This window comes from Dama dama, chromosome 22 (genome assembly GCF_033118175.1).
Source record: "Dama dama isolate Ldn47 chromosome 22, ASM3311817v1, whole genome shotgun sequence".
NCBI lineage: Eukaryota > Metazoa > Chordata > Mammalia > Artiodactyla > Cervidae > Dama > Dama dama.
In genome coordinates this window covers 21,117,921-21,124,138 of record NC_083702.1, presented here as the reverse complement: position 1 = coordinate 21,124,138, position 6,218 = coordinate 21,117,921, and positions in this window count along the sequence as shown.

Sequence of the window (6,218 nt, the reverse complement as noted above, 5' to 3'; positions counted from 1 at the left end):
AATGAACAGGGTCACGTGTGAGCTCAGCACTAGGCTTGTCTGGTGCTCTCAGCTCCTGAGTCATCCTTGTTGAGGTGGTTGATGACATTTCAGTCAACAACTTCCTTTAAATTATTGAAGGGGTTAGTAGTGCTAAATCTTTGAACTTCTAACTGTAACGGCTTCCACACCAACTGCTGTGTCCTAGTTGTCTGCCTGTGTCTTTCTGAAAAGAGGAAGGGGGCCTCTTTGCAGCCGCCCTACGAATTTCTTCCCCCAGGGAGTAGATGGCGCCCCCAAGTGGAGAAACACTGCGGCACTACAGTACGTGTCAATTCTATGTAGTCACCTCTCAGATCCGCTGTACCTATCAAATGATTTATTCCCTAAATCAAGTACCTCCTGAGTCTGGGTTTGAGTCAAGCACTGTTCTAGAGGCACAGACCCACAAAAGACCCCCTGAGTTTGTGTGTGAGTGAAGTCTTCTGTTATTGGGTACTGAAAGTTCCTAAAAACTGCAGTTTATAAGCACTTTTATCATTCTAACACCCTTACCTCTAAACACCGTCCATCAGGGTTATAGCTATTCTAGGAAAAAAAAAAATAACAAGAAGTGCAAAGATTTGGAGAAAAAAGTCTAAACTTCAGTAGTGTGTATAACTACAACCCTAAAACACACTGGTTGGAGGTACAGAAGACAATGCAAATTGGATGTGATATAAGGATGGGCCTACATTCTTTTACAGCACAAAATCAGGGAGTTGAATTTCTTTGCCAAGAGATACATGGTGCCTGGGTGGAAGCACAGCTAGAATTTAATCAGAGGCTGTCATCCCGCAATTAACAAACTAGCTATGATTGGTATTAACTTGAAGCTCCAGAGTTTTGCCTGTTTGAAACAGCACCAACCGGGAAAGTAGCCTACCCAACTCAAAATATTTGAGTGCCCACTCTGTGCCAAGTGATGCCCGGTCTCTTCACATCACAAATGAACTACATCCCCATCATTGAGGTTCCCGGGCTTATTGCACAGATGCAGTTTTCAAAAGTACGTTTGCCCTTAGGGGAGTGAAGAGATGTATTTGTAAAGACTAATACTTAAGAGATTTTGAAGTAATAACATTCTCTGAATCTTAGAATTTCACACATTAAGTCCTAGAGGAGTACTTGGTTGTGGCTGAAAAGAGGAAAACATCTTTTAACTTTGTGTGTCAGTCACTCAGTCTTGTCTGACTCTGTGACCCCATGGACTGTAGCCCACCAGGCTCTTCTGTCTACGGAATTCTCCAGGCAAGATACTGGAGTGGGTTGCCGTTTCCTTCTCCAGGGGATCTTTCCGACCCAAGGATCGAACCCAGGTCTCCTGCACTTCAGGCAGGTTCTTTACCATCTGAGCCACCAGCAAAGTCTCTGAATCTTAGAACTGACACTCTAAATCCCAGAGTAGTACTTGGTTGTGGTTGAAAAGAGGAAAACATCTCTTAACTTTACAGGAATGACTATATATATAAAATCATTGTATATAGGCATCATATATTTATGTAATAGGTAATATATATGTATATATAGGCATCAGTGTCTTACTTAATAGGAAATGTCTAAAAAGGAAGCAGGAGCTGATAGAAATCTCTGAAAACGGGGTAATCTTGCCAGAGGAAGTGGTAAAGACTTTTTCACCTTTGTGATTTCCTCAGGGTGAAAGCATTTCATTTTAGCTGATAAGCTAGATCCAGAATCATCCTGATTTTGGGGATGGGGGATAGGAAGCTCTAAGAGAGCTGAAACCCACGTGGGTAACGTGAGCTCTCCCCCAGCTCCTGTAGTGTGGGCAGTGTTCCTTTAAGAAGGGTATGACGTGGAAATATGTAATGATGTGGAAGCCTGAGATGAAAAATGGCATTAACATGTCTGCATTCCTCAGGGTAGTTAATTCAGGCTGCTGTAACACACCATCTTACATTTCAGTGGCTTACTATAACACATTTTCTTCTTAAGGACGAGTTTGAGTGGGTGGCTCCCCTGGACAATTTTCTTCCCAGTGGCTTTTTTACCACCTGAACCACAAGGGAAGCCCTTCCCAGTGGCTTCTTAAAGGAATAACATCTCTTCCTGTGCTATGGGTCTGCTGTCCTTAATACCTAGTTTCAAATTGTCCTGCTATCAGCCAGCCAGTAGATGGAACAGTCTTCACTGTTCTGAAGAATTAGAAAGGAAGGTCAGTAAAAATAAGATACTAGTGAAGGGGCAGGGGCTCCACACAATCAAGCACAAATTTTGGCAGAGGGTTGCTGCTAATCATGAGCAGCAAATGTCTCAAATGATTTTAGTGCTTTCCTAGATAACAGAAGATGCAAGAAACTGGGCTCGTAAAATCATCTGAAAATATCTAACTATGTGAGTCCTATTTGCTAGTTTTTCCCAGAACATGGAGAGCCTCATTCCTGGTGTCCACCCTGGACTCCTTTCAGGTGTGTGGAAGGTCAGGGGACTGCTGTGGTCAGGGGCTTCATCCTTGTAGAGCCAGATGGTGAGTGACAGTTTTTGGCTGGCAACATCTACTGTTCTTTCAGGGCTTCCCAGGTGGCTCAGTGGTAAAGAATCTGTCTGCCAATATAGGAGATGCAGATTTGATCCCTGGGTCAGGAAGATCCCCTGGAGGATAAAACAGCAACCCACTCAAGTGTTTTTGCCTGTAAAGTCCCATGGATAGAGAAGCCTGGTGGGCTAGTCCCTGGGGTCGCAAGGAGTTGGACATGACCGAGCGACTGAGCGTGCACCCATCGTTCTTTCAATGCCTGTGTATGTTAGTCGTGTCCGACTCTCTGCGACCCCATGGACTATATAGACTGCCAGGTTTCTCTGTCCATGGAATTATCCAGGCAAGGATACCAGAGTGGGTCACCATTTCCCCCTCCAGGGGATCTTCTTGACCCAGGGATTGAACCCATGTCTTCTGCATTGCAGGTGGATGCTTTACCGACTGAACTACTAGGGAAGCCCTTCTTCCAATGCCCAAGACACTTCATTTAGGTGTGAGGCATCACCACAGCGAGTCTCTTGCGAACTCTGTTTATAGCTTCCATCAACATTGTTCTGCTTTCACGTGCCATGCAAACCTTCTCCATAAGCCTCAGGGCCTGTGAAGCTGTGTACTATCCCCTGCTGCCCTCCTATGGTGAAGATGGATTGTTTTCAGATAAAGTTTGAAGAATCGATTTGCCTCACTTTTCTGTTAACTTCCCCTGAAACAGCTCTAAAGCAATGTTTGGAGCAATGTCTAGCAATGTCTTAGGTAGACCCAAGGTCTATGGTAGCATTTTTACCTTTGTTTTTTTTTTTTTTTTTCCTGTTTTGTAAAATAACTATACAGTCATATTCACAGTTGCCTTTCCTTTGGCTAAGGTATTAGTTGTGAGGTCTTGGCCAAAGCACACAGACACAGGAATGAACATCGATCTATTTTCATTGGACAAAGCCTTCTTGCTCCCTGTCTCATGTAAATAGATTTCAGGAGGTTCATCCCACCAGTCTTCAAACTGGAATTCCTCAGTCATAGAATCAGACAGAATACACTAAATAACACGTGCATGAGTGCTGTTATAGGTATTTAGAGGATCTTGTGAAGATTTGTGTGGACTAAACTGCAGAATGAAGAAGCCCCTAGTATATATTTCAGTGTGACCTCCCTTTGTTCAATACTTCAGTTCAGTTAAGCCACTCAGTCGTGTCTGACTCTTTGCAACCCCATGGACTGCAGCATGCCAGGCTTCCCTGTCCATTACCAACTTCCGGAGCTTGCTCAAGCTCATGTCGACTGAGTCAATCATGCCATCCAAACATCTCGTCCTCAGTCATCCCCTTCTCTTCCTGCCTTCAGTCTTGCCCAGCATCAGGGTCTTCTCCAGTGAGTCAGTTCTTTGCATCAAATGGCCAAAGTATTGGAGCTTCAGCTTCAGAATCAGTCCTTCCAATGAATATTCAGGACTGATTTCCTTTAGGATTGACTGGTTGGATCTCCTTGAAGTTGAAGGGACTCTTTTTTTTTTTTTTTTTTCCCATTTATTTTTATTAGTTGGAGGCTAATTACTTTACAATATTGTAGTGGTTTTTGTCATACATTGACATGAATCAGCCATGGATTTACATGTATTCCCCATCCCGATCCCCCCTCCCACCTCCCTCTCCACCCGATTCCTCTGGGTCTTCCCAGTGTACCAGGCCTGAGCACTTGTCTCATGCATCCAGCCTGGGCTGGTGATCTGTTTCACCATAGATAATATACATGTTTCGATGCTGTTCTCTCGAAATATCCCACCCTCATCTTCACCCACAGAGCCGCTATGGAGAACAGTGTGGAGATTTCTTAAAAAACTGGAAATAGAACTGCCATATGACCCAGCAATCCCACTTCTGGGCAAACACACTGAGGAAACCAGATCTGAAAGAGTCACGTGCACCCCAATGTTCATTGCGGCACTGTTTATAATAGCCAGGACATGGAAGCAACCTAGATGCCCATCAGCAGACGAATGGATAAGGAAGCTGTGGTACATATACACCATGGAATATTACTCAGCCATTAAAAAGAATTCATTTGAATCAGTTCTAATGAGATGGATGAAACTGGAGCCCATTATACAAGGTGAAGTAAGTCAGAAAGATAAAGACCAATACAGTATACTAATGCATATATATGGAATTTAGAAAGATGGTAACGATAACCCTATATGCAAAACAGAAAAAGAGACACAGATATACGAAGGGACTCTTAAGAGTCTTCTCCAATACCACAGTTCAAAAGTACCAATTCTTCGGCACTCAGCTTTCTTTATGGTCCAACTCTCACATCCATATATGACTATCGGAAAAACCATGGTTTTGACTAGACAGACCTTTGTCGGCAAAGTAATGTCTCTGCTTTTTTTTTTTTTTTTTAAATGTCTCTGCTTTTTAATATGCTATCTAGATTGGTCACAGCTTTTCTTTGAAGGAGAAAGTGTCTCTTAATTTTATGAATGCAGCCACCATCTGCAGTGATTTTGGAGCCCAACAAAATAAAGTCTGTCACTGTTTTCATTGTTTCCCCATCTATTTGCCATGAAATGATGGGACCAGATGCAATGATCTTGGTTTTTTGAATACTGAGTTTTAAGCCAGCTTTTTCACTCTCTTCTTTCACTTTCATCAAGAGGCTCTTTAGTTCTTCTTCACTTTCTGCCATAAGGGTGGTATTATCTGCATATCTGAGGTTATTGATATTTCTCCCAGCAATCCTGATTCCAGCTTATGCTTCATCCAGCCCCGCATTTCACATGATGTACTCTGCATATAAGTTAAATAAGCAGGGTGACAATATACAGCCTTGATGTACTCCTTTCCCAATTTGGAACGAGTCTGTTGTTCCATGTCTGGTTGTAACTGTTGCTTCCTGACCTGCATACAGATTGCTCAGGAGGCAGGTCAGGTGGTCTGGTATTCCCATCTCCTTCAGAATTTTCCACAGTTTATTGTGATCCACACAGTCAGAGGCTTTGGTGTAGTCAATAAAGCAGAAGTAGATGTTTTTCTGGAACTCTTGCTTTTTCAATGATCCAATGGATGTTGGCAATGTGATCTCTGGTTCCTCTGCCTTTTCTAAATCCAGCTTGAACATCTGGAAGTTCTCAGTTCACATACTGTTGAAGCCTGGCTTGGAGAATTTTGAGCATTACTTTACTAGCGTGTGAGATGAGTGCAACTGTGAAGTAATTTGAATGTTCTTTGGCATTGCCTTTCTTTGGGATTGGAATGAAAACTGACATTTTCCAGTCCTGTGGCCACTGCTGAGTTGTCCAAATTTGCTGGCATATTGAATGCAGCACTTTCAAAGCATCATCTTTTAGGATTTGAAATAGCTTACTGGAATTCCATTACTTCCACTAGCTTTGTTCGTAGTGATACTTCCTAAGGCCCACTTGACTTCACATTCCAGGATGTCTGGCTCTAGTTGAGTGATCACACCATCGTGGTTATCTGGGTCATGAAGATCTTTTTTGTATAGTTCTTCTGTATAGTCTTACCACCTCTGCTTAATATCTTCTGCTTCTGTTAGATCCCTACCATTTCTGTCCTTTATTGTGCTCATCTTTGCATGAAATGTTCCCTTGGTATCAATAATTTTCTTGAAGAGCTCTCTAGTCTTTCCCATTCTATTATTTTTCTCTATTTCTTTGCATTGGCCACTGAGGAAGGCTTTCTTA